General features: G+C 34.2%; 1 pseudogene; it reads left to right on the top strand.

Annotated features, from left to right (window-relative positions):
- LOC109122321 (large ribosomal subunit protein uL5m-like) overlaps window positions 1-3,699 on the top strand; it is a 52,144-nt pseudogene extending 48,445 nt beyond the window's left edge.
- The last annotated feature ends 13,612 nt before the right edge of the window (window positions 3,700-17,311 follow it).

Here is a 17,311-nt window from a genome sequence, read left to right on the forward strand (position 1 = left end):
ATAGAAGACCTTAAGTGAGGAGACTCAAACCAGTTACTGCATGCGTACCTTTCTTTATATTATACTATAACGCCAAATTCTCTGTTAGTTTGTTCCAAACATATAATAACAACTCCACTTGTTTGAATTGATATATATATATATATGTATTTTTTGTTCCTCAACACTAGTCTCTACTTACACACTTAGAACTTGCTTACAACAACCCTTGCCAAACCTATACATGGTCTTTTATTCAGTAAAGACTCAACATCCCTTTCAACGAACAACTGTAAGCTAGAAAGATTGAATTAATGATGAAGGTTGAAGGGAACCAATAAAGTAAGGTTGTAACTACTCTAATAAGGTTCTCATGAAGCTTTCTAGGCCTAATGAATGAGCCTTACTTCTCCCTCTTTACGTAATTGAGATAGACTGGTGAGGCCTAGAGACGAAGAGCTCCTCTTAGGCAGACTTTATCAGGTCCTGGTTTTCTGGGAATCCTTTTTGATCATCGGGTGAATAAGTTGGTCCAGCATCAACATCATCTTGGTTGTTATCCCTCTTATTTAGCTTTCAAGGATAGGGTTCAGGTATAAAAGCTTTACTCGGGCAAGCAAACCCCTAAAACCTAAAAAAGTGAAGCCGTGAGCAAGAAAAATGAAAAAGCAAGGAAAACCTAAAACCTAAACAACAAAGTCTAAGCTAAGATCTTTTGGTCTTCCATCAACTCATTCACAGATCAAAGTTTCATCGAAATAACATTTCAAAATGCTTTAATGCCATGTTCTTTGTAGTTGAAGAAATTCCATTGGGAGTCAAGGAAGGTTAGATTCTATTGTCGATAATAGAGGCCTAGACCTCTTGCAAGTAAGTTAGCCCTTGTACCAACATCTATGTTAGCACCCATAGAAAAAAGGAAGCCACAACAGCATATAGGACAAGTGGTAGGCTTAGATTATCATCTAATTGGAAACTAGAGTACATAATCATTAGCTATGCTATGTATTTTCAATCTCTCTTAAATACCAAGTCTCTTCTCCCTTCGAATTCCCACTCCCTATTTGGATATGATGAACAACTCGTTGAGCGAGTAGACTACTTTGCCCTTTCTACCCAATGGTGATTGGGATCCTAAGGCATGAACATCTCTTTTGTTCTTGGTAGGAACAAACCCAACTTTATCAACATAGATTTGCAGAAAGACGACTATAAGAAAAAAAACCTTTCTCATATCGTGAGCTGGAGTTAGTCTTTTAGTGTCCCCTTGTCGTATTAAAGAAAGTACTGATTCAATGTTGTTATTAGCCATTGTCATTTATTCTCTAAACTCCTGCAATAATATGGGAGGTGCAGACTGCATTCAACATTATTCCGATCAATCGAGATATAACTTTGTATGTCAGAGCACGCTTACCCGTATGTTGATGATGTTATTCTACAGTCATTTCAGCTTCATACACATGAAACTCAATTAATAGATTGTGGTCAGGAGCAGTCGCCTTCGATCCATACATTTGATTAGGGGTATGAATCAAGATGTCTTGCATTAGACCCAATTTAGTGGGACCTAGAACCACGATGGGATCTATAGCAATGAGAGCTTGCAATACCATATCCGAGAAAGCAAAGGATCCTAGTAACAAAGACATATTGAGCATTAGCTCAAGATGGCTATCATTGTAAGGTCTATTTATAAGGCTCATAACCCAATTGTAGTCCACTCCTGCATCTGACGATTCATGGTTAGGAGTGCAGTGAGAAGACATGTTTGATACGATTGACTAACTAGAAAGTGAACTTAACTTCCCCTTTGGATACCTAATTTACTATCACATAAGGGCACATAGGTACTTGTATTTCTTATATATATACTCTCAATTAAACCCCAATTAAGATAATAAAACTATACATCCACCATTTGTTTTTTCATGGTATCATAGCTCTAGGATTCTAAACTTGCCATTGTTATTGTTCTATCAATTTCTTTCCTATTGCATCATTTCTCAATCTCATCTACCATGGTTATGACACCATTTTCCATTGCTGAAATTTCCTCATCCATTAAAACATCATCTCTTCTGTTGTCTACTACACATTGATATTCCCAACCAGGTTTTGTTCTTAGTGGTATCGTTGCTGACCCAGGATTTTAAGTCTTTGTCTCCTAGTATTCTTGTTGGACCTTCATTTGTCATCTCCACTACTGCTCTTCCTTCCTTCTTAACTCAAGTATCAACTTTGTCATCTCCTATTCTCCTCACATAAATTCCTCCACCCTATTCTTTTCATCTTCTTATTTCTTTACACCATCATATCCTTTTATTCTTCCTTCTTTGTCACATTCTTATCAATTTTCTATTTTGAATTCATTGACTTCTTTTATTCTACTTGCTACACCGAATATTACCAATCAAACTTGATTCCACCAACTATCTTCTTTGGAAATTGAAATTCCTCCTGTTTTAATTAGCAACGACCTCTTAGGATATGTTGATGAAACTTTTCCTTGTCCTCCTCAATATACCTGTGATGTCGAAGGACACTACACTCCTAGTCCAACTTATCATGCTTGGATTCGTACTGATTAGAGTGTGCAATCATGGCTCAAAGCCACTCTCACTCAAGAAATGCTTTTTGATCTATAACCAACCTTTCCTCTTCTTCGCAATGTTCAGTTAGCTCTTGAGCGTCGGTTTGTCAATCAATCCATTACCAAATAGATTCAATTGAAGCATGACAAGAAACATCACTAGAAAGGCAAGTCAAATCCTAGGTTAAGACCTAAACCACTAATTTCATCTAATCAGCTTGGCCTATCCCCAGTTATTCCCTAAAAAATAATGTCTCATCACTGTCACTCTTTCTAGTGTCTAACTCAATGGTATCTGGTTTAATGTTCGCTAATGTCTTTTGTTCAATGTGGTATTATGATGTTAGGATGAAGATTCAATATAAAAACTACCTATAAGACAGCTTAAGCCCCATTATTATAAGCCTATTTAGCCTTATGTTGATTCAAATGTAGCTCCCATTCCTTCAAGAGAAGAAATGGCACCAACATCGGTCATTGAAGCACCTTTCATCACTAAAGCACCTATCTTTCTCGGCAACAAAGTTGGACAAAGGCCATGAAGCTTCCGCAGTCCCTATGGAGGGCTTTCTAGGACCAATGCACATATTCTAACATTATGAAGATGTATCATGTTAGGATTCGTTGCTTAAACGGAATCACGCCAATGTAATGGAAGTTCCTAGATCGTGTGAAATAAGAGTATTACCAAAAAGACCCTTGTCTTCCATAATCTAAAATGGAAAATTGGTTATGGAGATTCTGCATGATCAGAGATTCATATAGATACAAAGGGGTTCTATAGGAAAATCATTTCAATCCAATAAATTCTTAGGGTCAAATAAAGACAAAAAAATATGTCAATGACCTAGCATGAAGAAGCACACTCCAAGGGAATGGAATGTCTAATTTTTCAGTCAGAATCTCGATAATAATGTCTATTAGATTCTCCGATCGAACTACGTGAAAAGTCCATTGAATTCTCGATGGAAATGGAGTTTTATGAATTTTTCCCATAATTGGAAGATCATTTCGAGATCTTTGAACATATTTGAGGGTTTAATGTGACTATTGTCACTTTGGCCAACACATAAGATGAGACTTTACCACCGTAAAATGGCTTTTTTTAAAAAGATAAGGGTCAGTAAGATGTTGGAGAAGCTAGATATATGAGATCACAAACATAAATTGCTCATGACTAAATATGAATTGAGACAAAACCTTTTGTAAAGATTCCAATCTTCCTAGTGATATGCGGGACAAACATCATTATAAGTTGTCAAGAAATAGTTCCTTTGCACGAGTAAGAAATCAATGTATTTCCATGGGTGCCCTTGTTCCGTATATCAGTTCTTTCAAATTTCTCATATAGTTTTTCATGGATTAGCATCTTGAGGTCCTTTGATGGGCATAAAGAAATCATCTTGGTAACAACCACCAAACCAATAGAACAAGGGTTAGCTTTGTTGGTCTACAAGCAAGGTAAGTAGGTCCATTACTGGCTATCTCCGGACTGAAAAGACTTAATAGAGTAATCCTTTATCTCAGATTGAAGAAACTAGCGGGGCAAGAATTGAAATATGGGACCTCTCTACCACCTATGTCTATCTCCTATCAAGTATGCTCCCTAGACATAGACTACGTACAAGTACAAGGTAGTACTCTTGGAAAGATAAAATATCATCGTGTGAACATAACATTAAATTATGAATGTAACTCCTGAGGGATCGACTATTATTCTAAATATAGTAAGGTGGATAACTGTTTTTCATTAGAGCATCGAAGTATGGAGGTTGTTCCCATCATTGAAGTTAGAGTGTGGGACAAAGCCTTCTGAATGACAGAAAAAAAAAAATGAAGTGCTTAGTTTTGTTAGAAAAACCAATGCAAATATCATATTTACTTTATCTCACCCTACTTCTAAGAATAATGGGAGATAATGACTTTCTGAAATTCTCTCATTTCTAAAGTTGCGCAAGGCGACCACCTCAAAACAAAGCCCCACATCTCTTTTCCCCCATTTAATAAAAGACCCTCGTCCTACTTCCTATTCATTTGTGGGTTGGGACCTGGGGGCCTTTTTTATTTTCTCAAGAGGTGATTTCGAGAATCAACCAACCGAAAAATCTGTATCCCAGGTGACTCACAGTCTTCCTCTCGCCCAAATGAAATGGGATGAATCAAATCAATAAGCTTTTTTATTGATTCAGGCATAACGAAGCCAAATTAAATCAAGGCAAAGGCTTTTCCTAACGATGAGTCATCCTATTCAAATTTAGCTATGCTAATGGAACATGAAAAGTTTTCAGGTGATATAGAGCCCTGAACAAGAATTAAACATTACTTAGGGGTCGTACTTTGTCCCACTTGGTGGATGAAAGATTCTCTCCTTTTATCATTCTTTCTCCATACACTTTTACCTTCTTTCACTAAAGTGGAAATAAGAATCTTCCAATAAGATAAAGACCTAATAAATTTCCATTAAATTCATTCCTAAGATTGCTTTGTTGTAGCAAGATGATTAGTCTGAGAGTGTTAGAGAGAACAAAAAGTGGTAAAAACCTCTCTGATTCGGTCACCGAGTATTCATACGACTCTTTAGTAACCTAGGATGACCTCTTCGACTCATCTTTTGCTTTATACCCCCTCCATCCTTTGGAGGTGGAGAAGGGGTACTCTTAGATAAAAAAAAAAGTAGTTTAGACATATATATATATCTAATCTTAGATGTTGTCCTTGTCCTTCTTTTACCGTTAGGTTTGTATAATTTATCATTTCATTGTATATTACCTTATCTTGGGTGTCTATGATATCAGAGCCATAGGAAGGGAAGTCGGGTTTGTTTTAAGTTTTTAATCTATCCTAGAAAAGGTAGTAATCTACCTAGAGGCAATCCCAGGTTGTGCCCGTTATTAGCCGGTGTCAGACATTGTTAGGGCAAGGTTTTTGGGTGATTACTCACTTAGATTTATCAATCTTCTATTCGGTTCTAGATTAAGGCCTTAAAATGAATTTGATTTTTTGAACCATGTCTAGGAAATCCACAGATCCTCAAGAAACTATAGTAAACAACGAAGAGATTAATTATCCTAAGACCCAAAATGATTTAGATGATTGGAAATTACCTAAGGTATCCAATCAAGAAATTTATAAGAAAGAAACCTTTAAGTTCTTCATAGATTACACCATTAAGACACATGAGCAAACCATAAGCTTAGAATAGGATGATCAAGTGATAAGACTCTTGGATAGTAGATCCATAGAGAGACATAAGAAAGACTACAACTTCATATATTTTGGTATGGTCCAAGTAGCAGCCAAGCTTTAAAAAAGAATAGGTTTAAACACCTTGATTGTCATGCATTTAAGGGATAATAGACATATTGATTATGGAGATTCTATTATTGGAGTAGTCCAAGCAGGATTAAATGATGGTCCTGTTTACTTCCAGTGTTACCTTAACTTCACAGTATGATTAAGAGATGTTGACATCTTAGATTTGGTTGTTCTCCATGTTAAGACCCATGGATTTAAGTTGAAGGAAAGAAACAATCATGTTTCCATCATCACAAGATTTGCCTATAAGAGTATGACCACAAGAGTAGGATCTAGAGCGTTGTGCACCAGTCTTAAGGGAGAAACCATACTCTTCCACTCAGATGTTCTTAACAAGTCTAACTTCATCATTCCCAAAAAAATCACGTGAAATGAGGTTGAGTTTCCAAAAACCTGGAATTTCGCCAATACAGTTCTAGCCATAGAATAAAAATATGAGAGAATTAAACAAATCGTTCAATACCCAGATAGAGGAGGAGATTTGATTTTCTCAAACTCTTTTAGATATTTTAGTAATCTTAGAATTTCATATTATGAGCCTTCTAGAGCATCTAGCCCATCTATCCCTATAAGAACCACTATAATAGAAGAAGGATCCACTTTAACAAGTCCTAAGAACATTAAGTTGGTAGGTGTCAAGAGTCACACCAATCTAGCAAGACACTTCTATACAAAAGATAAGGATTCTACCCAGGAATCACAACAAGATGAATCACTGGATATGTCTCCCACATATTCGTAGACGATTAACACCATAAGTCAAGAGTTTGAGATTAATAAAGATCTCTTAAAATAAGACTTCTACTCAAAAGCCAACAAAGAGAAAAAAGATTGGTTCTTTAGCAAAGTCCCAAAAGTCTTTAGAACCATCAACCAAGAAGAATTTTACACCTACTTAAGAAAAAAAACATAAAAATGTTAAGTATTAGCACTGGTTTGAACTCTTCAAACAAAAAGAATATCCAGACTACCCTGGTAGGAGTATCAATAACACATCCACAAAAACTAAGATATGAAAAACTAGTAATGACATTGTCATAGAATCCATTCACCCTCCAGAAGCTAAGACATATAAGAATGTTAATGGAACAATAATAAGAACTTCACCATTTAAGACTAAGATATAGGATAAAGGAACTGCTAGTGTAGTAAACGTTAAGTAAATCATGAAACAAAACAACTACACTAATATGTTTCTTAAGACTCTAGGGGCTCAACTCAACGAGGTTGAGGGGATCAATGAAACACAAGATCACGTTAAAACCTCTTTTGTTAAAAAGGATACTAAGCCTTTATTTAAGCAATTTGAGTTTTCTAAAAAATTCCAAGAAAACCCCATTATTAACCAAGATTTAATAGAAAGGATAAGTCAAAAGGTAAAAAATAGTTTAATTGTGCTAGAGACACCCCAACCATCCCATAGGAGAATTAACACTATTGATGAGGAAATTAGTTCTGAATCAAGGGTCGATGAACTAATCAAGATTTTTAAGGAATCTCAACAACAAGGAGTTTTAAGGATTTTTCATAACCAAGAAACCCCTAAGACTAGGAATTTTTACCTTAGGCCAACCTTTCTTGATAAGTAGTACGAGGAAAGAAATCAGTACACTCAATCCTCTTATACTAGTTGTACCATTTATGAATGGAATAGAGATGGTATGATCGAGTACAACATACTCACTAAGCTTCAAGAGATGACCATGGTTAGCACAACCTATAAGTTAAACAATAGATTGCCAAATCATATTGTAGCTCAGACACTTGTTGTTGGGTTTATAGGTTAGTTAAAAGGATGGTTGGATAAGTATCTCACATAAAAAGATAAGAATTCTATCTTAATAACCTATAGGATAAATGCAGACAATGAAGTTGTTAAGGATGAGAAAGGAAAATATATAGAGGATGCAGTAGCTACTCTAATCTTTTCAATATCAAAACACTTCATTGGAGATCCATAAAAAAATTAAGGATAAGACTGCAGATCTCTTAGCCAATCTTAAGTGTCCCAAGCTTCATGACTTCAGGTGGTACAAGGACATGTTCCTAACCAAAGTCATGTTAAGATCAAACTATAACCACTCTTTTTGGAAAGAAAAATTTATCTCAAGTTTACCTAGACTTTTCTCTTAAAAAATTAGGATTAAGGTAATAAAGCAATTCAATGGACAAATCCCTTATGATAAGTTGACATGTGAAGGAATCATAAGCATAGTAACTGTAGAAGGAATAAGCTTGTGTAATGAATTTAATCTTAAGCAATAGATGAAATCTGAATAGTAGATCTACAAGAATAAGTTTGACACATTTTGTAGTTAGTTTGGATTTAGTCAAAAGGAAACCAAGCCCCCTTCTAAGCAACACAAGAAAAAACAAGTAGCAAGAAAGCCAAATAAGGAAAACTTTTACCACAACAAGAAAGGAACTCATGGAAAATATAGGATGAATGAAACTAAGAAATCAAAACACATCCAAATGAGGATGAATAAGGAATCCTAGAAGAAGATAGAAAACCCCCTCACAATCTAACCCAGTTTGTTTTAAGTATGGTAAAGTAGGCCACTTTAAAAAGGATTGTAAAGTTAAGAAGAAAATTAATAACTTAAACATTTTGATGACTTAAAAGACATGCTTTGTGAAGTAATGTTAAACTCCTCAAAATCTAAATCAAGGACTGATTTAGATGATGAAGATGATGTTAACCAACTTCTAGACACTAATGAAGAAAATTCGAGTGGAATATCTAGTGACCAAGAAGATTGCATTAAGGCCAATTGTTATTGTGAACCCAAGACTATAAATATTATAAGCTAAGAACAAAGTTTAATTTTAGATTTTTTAAGAAAAATAGAAGACAGAAATGTTAAGCAAGAACTTTATGAAGTCTTTAAGAAATCTATTCACAAGCAAAAAATTAAGAAGATAGTAAGCCTTTACAATCTAAATGAAATCATAACAAGATTTAATTAGAAGTCTCCTAAAGATATTACCATTAGGGATCTTCAAGAAGAAATAAGACAATATAAGAAAGAAATCAAGGATTTAAGACAATTCACAAGCTTAGATTTAACATAACTTCAAGATCAGATAAAAAAGATTGTTCTTAATCAAGGAAACCTTGAAGAAGTTCCAAAATCCTCACAAGTCAATGAAGAAGTGATAGATTTATACTTGAATACTGTTAGCAGGTTATTTTCTAGAAATGAGAAGTCTCCTTAGCTATTGTTATCAAGGATAAGTTTTTCCTTAATACCATTACTTTGATTGATTCAGGAATAGCTTTGAATTGCCTCCAAGAAGGTCTTGTACCAACCCAGTTTTATGAAAAAACTAAGCAAGTGCTTTTAGGAGCCAATGGTAAAAAACTTAAGATTGATTACAAATTCTCAAATGCACACATTTATATTAAGCAAACCTTCATTCTAGTTAGAGATTTGAAGGAAAAAGTCCTACTAGGAGTCCTCTTTTTAAAATCTAACTACCCCATTAGAGTATATAACAAAGGTTTAATAACAATACTCTTAGATAAAGAGATTCTCTTTGAATTCATTGATCCACCTAATAACAGGAATATAAAAATGTTAAGGGATCAGGTGATTAGGGCTAAAGAAAATCATGTTGACTTTTGAAAACAAGAAATTAACCTTGTAAGAAATCAAGAACAATTGAAAATTAAGAAAACTCGAGATGTCATAGAAAGATTTAAGAATAAGATTGTTAGAGAAGTTTGCTTTAACATTTTCAATGTCTTCTATCATAGAAAGCATCATAAAGCAGAATTGCCTTATGAACCAGAATTTAATAAGAAAAATATTCTTACTAAAGAAAAGCCTATCTAGTTGAATAAAGATTTATTAAGCCACCGTGAAAATGAGATTCAAGATCTTCTTGATAAGAAGTTGATAAAGAAATCTAAGTCCCCTTGAAGTTGTTTAACCTTCTATGTTTAGAAATAAGCTGAATTAAAAAGAAGAACACCTAGGTTAGTAATCAACTATAAGCCTCTTAATAATGCATTAAGATGGATTAGGTATCCTATTCCAAACAAGAAAGATCTTCTTCAAAGTTTAGTTAAATCCAAGATATTCTCTAAGTTGGACATGAAATCAAGATTTCGGCAAATCCAAATTGTTTAGAAAGATAGGTATAAGACAACCTTATGGTACCTTTTGGACATTATGAATGAAACGTAATGCCCTTTGGTCTTAAGAATGCCCCTTTAGAATTCTAGAACATAATGAATGAAATCTTTAATCCATTTTTAGATTTCATCAATGTCTACATTGATGATGTTTTGGTATATTCTATATTCGTAGAAGAACATTGGAAACATCTCAATAGGTTCATTCAGACTATGAGGAATATGGTTTAAGTTTGTCTGCCACTAGGATCAATTTGTTTCAAACTAAGATAAGATTCCTAGGTCACCATATTTACCAAAGAACCATAACCCCTATTTAAAGGTCAATCCAATTTGCTGATAAGTTTCAAGATGAGATTAAGGATAAGAAACAATTGCAATGTTTGTTAGGAAGCCTTAATTATGTGTTAGAATTCCTTAAGGATATAAGCCAGTTATGTGCCCCATTAAGACAAAGACTTAGGAAAAATCATATTCCATGGAATAAGGAACATGTCAAGATTGCCAAGATCATTAAGTGTAGAGGTAAGACTTTGTCATGTCTAGCCTTAGCTGACCTTAAAGCCTTTAAGATTGTTGAGATCGATGCTTCAGATATAGGTTATGGTGGGATCCTTAAGCCAAAAGATGGTAATCAAGAGAAATTGGTTAGGTTTACTTTAGGAACTTGGAATAGTGCCTAACTCAATTACAGTTTCATCAAAAAATAAATTTTAAGCATTGTTTTATGTATTTCAAAATTTCAAGATGATATTTTGAATCAAGCGTTGATTGCAAATCAACAAAATCAATTTTACAAAAGGAAGTTAAAATATAGCTTCTAAGTATATTTTTGCATGATGGAAGCTATTTTAAGTAATTTTGATTTTAGAATTGAGTATATTAAAAGAGAAAATAACTCAATCCTTGATTTCCTAACTCATGGATTTTATAGGATTCATGGGATCATGGCCCTTAAAAAGGCTACCCAACTTTCTAAGACCACTAATAAACAACCAGAGTCCCAATCTTCCAAAAATAGTCAAACCACTTCTCCCCTAAAAAATGGTTTGGAGACAACTAGTTGAATAGGAAAAGGAAGAAGCAAGGCTTCATTATCCTTTAATCAACTCTCCATATGAACCTATTCCCACTATTTCTAACAAGATGTTTTCCTTGTACTATGATCCTTCAGATCCCTCAAAACTAGTAAAGTCTACACAATTCCCAACAATAACAGGGTCTTAGACCTTTAAGCAAGCTACTAAAGTTAATCTCTCTCATAAGGAATTAGCTTCAAGCTCAACTTTTTCAAGCAAACAAATTGTGGTGATTGCCAACCCTACCCCTCTTTCTGCAAAATCACATTATTGGCAAAAGGATCTTAACCAACCCATCATGGTTATTGAGAGAGAGTGAAAATCCTAGAGAGATAGCCACAAAAGCTTTTCATGCAAACTTTCATTATCCCTCTGATGATTTTTTGAAGACAAGAGAATTTTATGAATGTATCTTTGTGGATACTAGTTCAGTAAAAATTAAGCATAATCCTAATAAGTATAGCAGTTTGGAATTGGCATTTTCTACTTACCATATTTTCAAAATTCTTATAGTCAAACATTAGGGTGGGAACCCTAATTTTTCAAGGGAATTATCTAAGTCTTCGAAACTAAGATTTTTCAACTATTGGGATTACCAGAGAGCCTAGTTTAATTTTTTTAAAAAAAAAAATCCAAAATGAGGACTTCCATCATTCATGGATGTTATATTTCCTATCTAAACATCAGCTTTCCTTTCGCTTTCGGTTCCACAATTGGTGGACTATTTTGGACCCACTATTAAGATTCTCCCAAAACCTATCTTGGATGGTTTTGAATTGTTCAAAAGTTCATTCTTCATTCCAAGAGAACTTTTAACTTTTCCCCCACTACTATTCTTTTTTAGCAAATTTGGTCTTATTTGGATAGTCTAGTGGGACTATATCATTATTGTAGAAGAATCAACAACCTTTCCAACTCTTTGAGGGACTTTTAAAACTAAATGGTGGGACGCTTTAAAGAACAGTGCCTCTGTGCATGCAGTTCAACAATATTTTCTTAAGCATCCCTCACAAGCCTCATCTTATGATGACATGTCCAAGTTTCTTCTTAAGAAACAACAACTTCAATCTATGCTTGCTGCAACTAAAACTCCCTAAGAATTTTAGAAAATTCTTGACAAAAGCAACTCAAGTTTTTCTCAGGAAGACTCTTATGTTGAATCTGATGATTCTACCACTAACTACCTTTTGGATAATGGTAATGACTGTGAAAGCATCCTTCTTCCCATTCGAAAATCATGATAAGCATTTTCCATCACCATTTGAAGATATTAAGCTGAATTTAAGCTCATTGTTAGTCTTGGGATTTTTCACCAACAACTTTAAGTTAATTATGCACCAAAAGTATTTTGATCTCTAAGCATGTGAAACTACAGTTAAGTCTTCAGTCAAAAGCAGTCAGAAAGCACACAATAATCTGTCAAAAGCAAGATTCGATGGCCAAAAGTCAAAAATGACTCAGTGACTGCCTATACTATTTTAGATTCTTATTTTACCTATTTAAGGAGGCTCGATCCTCAATTGTAAGAATCTGATCTTTTAAGTTTCATTCCCCTATCTTCCACCTTAAGCTTTTCCTTCTCCCCTCATTCTCTCTCAAGAAATGTAAGTCTTCAAGCTAAAATCTTTCTTGAAAGCTTTCCTCACTTCTTTCATCTCTTACCTCTCCATTGTAAGTTCTCTTCTATAAGATAATGTATGTTTTCAAGCTTATGTAATATATAAGTTTTATGTTCCTTTTCTTTAAATTTCTTTATGATTTAATATCAGTGTTTATTTCCAATTTCTCTTAAATCATTTTAAGCGTTTGCATAATTTATCATTTCATTGTATATTACCTTGTCCTAGGTGTCTATGGTATCAAAGCCATGGAAAGGGAAGTTAGGTTTGTTTTAAGTTTTAAATCTATCCTAGTAAAGGTAGTAGTTTGCCTAGAGGCAATGATTAAACCCTAGGACAAGGATAACATCCTAGGACAAGGACAATGATAAATTTTGAGGGATTCGAATAATCATAGTATAAGAACAACATCTTGTTAGAAATAGTGGGAATAGGGCTAGATGGAGAGGAGATAAAAGAAGAATGAAGCATTGCTTCTTTCTCTTCCTATTCAACTTATTACTCTAAAGCATTTTTTGGGGAGAAGGGGCTTGACTATTTTTGGAAGACTTGAGCTCTGGTGGTTTATTAGTGGTCTTAGGAGATTGGGTAGCCTTCTTAGGGGCCATGATCTCAAGAATCTTGCAAAATCCATGAGTTAGGAAATCAGGGATTGGGTTATTTTCTCCTTTAATATACTCAATTTGAAAAACAAAATTGCTTAAAATAGCTTGTTATCTTGCAAAAATATGCTTAGAAGCTATAATTTTAACATCTTTTTGTAAAACTGATTTTTCTAATTTGCAATCAACTCTTAATAAAAAATCTTGATTCAAAAAATCATCTTGAAATTTTGAAATACATAAAACAAAGCTTAAAAATTCTTTTTTGATGGTACTGTAATTGAGTTAGGCATTATTCCAGGTTCCTAAAGTAAACCTAACCAATTTCTCATGGTTACCATCTTTCTGCTTAAGGATCCTACCATAACCTATATCTGAAGCATCAATATCAACAATCTTAAAGGCTTCAAGGTCGGCTAAGGCTAGACATGGCAAAGTCTTGACTCTAAACTTAACAATCTTGACAATCTTGGTGTGTTCCTTATTCCATGGAACATGATTTTTCTTAAGTCTTGGTGTCACGCCTTAGAATGAAGGTTTGCTTAATACAAATGTGTGCATTTTTTATAATTTGTAATCAATCTTAAGTCTTTTACCATTGGCTCTTAAAAGCACTTGCTTAGTTTTTTCATAAAACTGTGTTGGTACAAGACCTTCTCAGAGGCAATTCAAAGCTACTCTTGAATCAATCAAAGTAATGATATTAAGGACAAACTTATCCTTGATAACAATAGTGATTCGCGTGTAACTCCAATTGGGTCATTTAATCAAAAACATTTATAAAACCTATGACCTCATACTAACGTAGCAAAGCTACTATAGTATAGTGGCTCTAGGGTCGAACTCTGGGATGGGTTTTCATTCTACCAGTGATATACTCAAGATTAGAAATTGTATTTAATGATTTCCTTGATCAAAAACTTAAAGTTTAAAAGAAAATAAAATTTGTTTTGAAAGTGTTTGAAACTAAAATAACATGAACTAATTAGAAATGGAAGAAAGAAAGTCTCCCGGAGCTAAGGGTTGCTAGGATCAAGTTCAGAATAGAAAGTGGAAAATTCCGGATTTTTCTCCTCGCATTGGGGATTTAACCTATAGTTATTTCCCGAACCGGTATAGGTTTGACAATGAAGATTTAATCCATAAAAGGTCAATAGAAATGGTAGTCAAGGTCCATTAATGGCTTAAGACACTATGGGTCTTCACCTTGAATCACTTTCCAATGACTCGTACATGATAACTAATGGACTAATATGGATCTAGCAATAAGCATCCATAAAGACCTGAAGCTTACCATGTATTGGTCATTCAAAGTGATTCTAAGGGATTTAAAGCAAAACTTTGGATTTTAGAAGCCATTTATGAATTCCAACTACTTGAATTTAATGCATGGAAGTTTTCCACCTTTTCATCTGGACTTTTCACCTAGCTTCCTTTACTCCAAGAAACCAAAAGTTTAGCCTCTCATCCTCCGGGCAAACATCCTCAGAGGTTGTTTGGCTTCCAAGAAAAAGAAAATAGTAAAGAGAAAAGAGAAACGAGAGAGCTCTGTAAAAATTCTCAGTGTCAAACGTAATACGTATTCTATATTTTCCAAGAGGTAATTTCCACCCCTTATAAAGTCTTTACAAAAGCAAAAGCTTGTGATTGGTTAGTTACAAGGATAAGAAAGGAAATTACATCACAAAATACAAAGGAAAATATCTAAAGTGGAGTCGGCAAAGGCAGAGGAAAATTCGCAACACGCATGGGTTATGCGAATTTTGAAGGTGTTATGCGAATTTCGCATAACACCTTGTGGAATGCGAAATTTTCGCATAACCTGGAGCAGTTGGCTTCCGAAGGCCATATCTTCCTCATTTCAGCTCCAAATCGTGAACGGTTTGAAGCGTTGGATTCTTGACTTCCAGAGCTTTGAAATGGTATATAGTACATAAAAAATAGACTTCGGGAAGTACTCCAAAAGTGTGAAATAAGACTGCAGCTGCTGTCCTCTGATTTTTTCACTTTGCTTCACTTTGCTTCTCTTTGCTTCTCTCCTTTGCTTGACTTGTCTTAATGATCCAAAAAGCTGTCAAAACATTAAAACTAGCCACAAATATGATTAAAAGACATTGCTAGGTCCTTAACATGCCAATTGAACTAAAGATGGAGAACTACTACACAAAAGTGCTTAAAACATAATGCATTAAAGGTGTAAAATAGCACTTTTTGGGTAGTAATCAAATAGCTAAAGAGACTTCTCACTTCTAGAAAATAACCCTGCTAATAGTATTCAAGTATGAATCTATCACTTCTTCATGGACTTGTGAGGATTCTGGAACTTCGTCAAGGTTTCCTTGGTTAAGAACAATCTTTGTTGATCCGGTCTTGAAGTTATGTTAATAAGCTTGTGAATTGTCTTAAATCCTTGATTTATTTCTTATACTGTCTTATTTCTTCCTAAAGATCCCTAATGGTAATATCTTTAGGAGACTTCTGATTAAATCTTACTAGAATTTCATTTAGGTTCTAAGGGCTTATTGTCTTCTTAATTTTTGGCTTGTGAACAAATTTCTTAAAGACTTCATAAAGTTCTTGCTTAACATTTTCGTCTTTTACTTTTCTTAAAACATCTAAAATTAAACCTTGTTCTTAGCTTATAACATTTATAGTCTTAGGTTGGCAATCACAATTGCTCTTAATGCAATCTTCTTGATCACTAGATGTTTGACTTGAATCTTCTTCATCAGTGTCTAGAAGTTGGTTAGCATCATCTTCATTATCTGAACCAGTCCTTGATTTAGATTCTAAGGAGTTTAACATTACTTTGCAAAGTATGTATTTTAAATCATCTGAAATGTTTAAGTTATTAATTTTATTCTTAACCTTACAATCTTTCTTAAAGTGGCCTACTTTACCATACTTAAAACAAATAAGGTTAGATTGTGAGGGGGTTTCTATCTTCTTATGGGATTCCTTGTTTATCCTCCTTTGGATGTGTCTTGATCTCTTGGATTCATTCATCCTATATTTTCCATGAGTTCCTCTCTTATTGGTGTAACAGTTTTCCTTATTTGGCTTTCTTGCTACTTATTTTTTCATGTGTTGCTTAGAAGGGGACTTGGTTTCCTTTTGACTAAATCCAATCTGACTACGGAATGTGCCAATGTCATTCTTGTAGATCTTCTATTTAGATTTAATCTATTACTTAAGCTTAAAGTCATTACATCTATCAGTGGAGAATCCCAAGACTGACAACGAGCTTAAATTCAGCTTAATATCTTCAAATGGTGAAGAAAAAAAATGTTTATCTTGATTTTTGAATGGGAGAAAGGATGTCTTCACAATCATCACCATTATCTAGAAGGTAGTTAGTTGTAGAATCATCAGATTCAACATAAGAGTCTTATTGAGAAAACTTGATATATCTAATTTAATATATATAATTTAGTAAGTAAGGCCCCAAAACGCTAAAAATATGGGGGAACAAGAGTTTTCAAGATAGGAAAAATAAATTACTATAAGGAACCAACAATTCTCTCTTCTTAATCAACCTATATCCTCCACACTTAATCAACATTTGATAGATTATCTAATCCTGAGCAATCTTAGTTATTGGTGGGGGTTCGGTTCGTTAGCTGGTATTTGTTTAGTCATTCAGATAGTCATTGGCATTTTTTTAGCTATGCATCACACACCTCATGTGGATTTAGCTTTCAACCTCGTAGAACACATTACGAGATATGTTGAAAGGGGTTGGTTGCTCCGTTATATGCATGCTAATGGGGCAAGTATGTTTCTCATTTTAGTTCACCTTCATATTTTTCGTGGTCTATATCATGCAAGTTATAACAATCTTAAGGAATTTGTTTAGTGTCTCAGACTTGTAGTCTTCCTATTAATGATTGTGACAACTTTTATAGGATATGTACCACCTAGGGGTCAAATGAGCTTTTGGGGAGCTACGGTAATTACAAGCTTAGCTAGCACCATACCTATAG

Source organism: Vitis vinifera, chromosome 3, assembly GCF_030704535.1.
Source record: "Vitis vinifera cultivar Pinot Noir 40024 chromosome 3, ASM3070453v1".
Classification (NCBI taxonomy): domain Eukaryota; kingdom Viridiplantae; phylum Streptophyta; class Magnoliopsida; order Vitales; family Vitaceae; genus Vitis; species Vitis vinifera.